The following is a 369-nucleotide window of genomic DNA, read 5'->3' on the forward strand; positions in this document are numbered from 1 at the left end:
CAAGTGCAAAATGATGATATAAAACCATGATAAAAATGCACTTTTAAGTACTAATCACTCTGCCTTGAAATCGTTGAAATCCTCCTCGTGTTTGTTGACTTCTTCCTCGAGTGGTATTTCCACTTGTTGAAATCTCCTCTTACTCATATCTGTCTTTGAGAGACAACTTTGCTTGTAAGGCATACTCAATTGCCTTATCTTCATTGTTTTTTACAATCTTTTGCTCATGAGCTTGCAAAGAACTCATAAGCTCATCCACTGTCAACTTGTCCACTTCTTTGGACTCTTCAATAGCAACAACAACAAAATCAAATTTTGGATCTAGGGATCTCAAAATTTTCTCAGTAATTCGAGCATCTGAAAGGGCTT

This window comes from Populus euphratica, unplaced genomic scaffold (genome assembly GCF_000495115.2).
Source record: "Populus euphratica unplaced genomic scaffold, PopEup_1.0 scaffold110.1, whole genome shotgun sequence".
Classification (NCBI taxonomy): Eukaryota; Viridiplantae; Streptophyta; class Magnoliopsida; order Malpighiales; family Salicaceae; genus Populus; species Populus euphratica.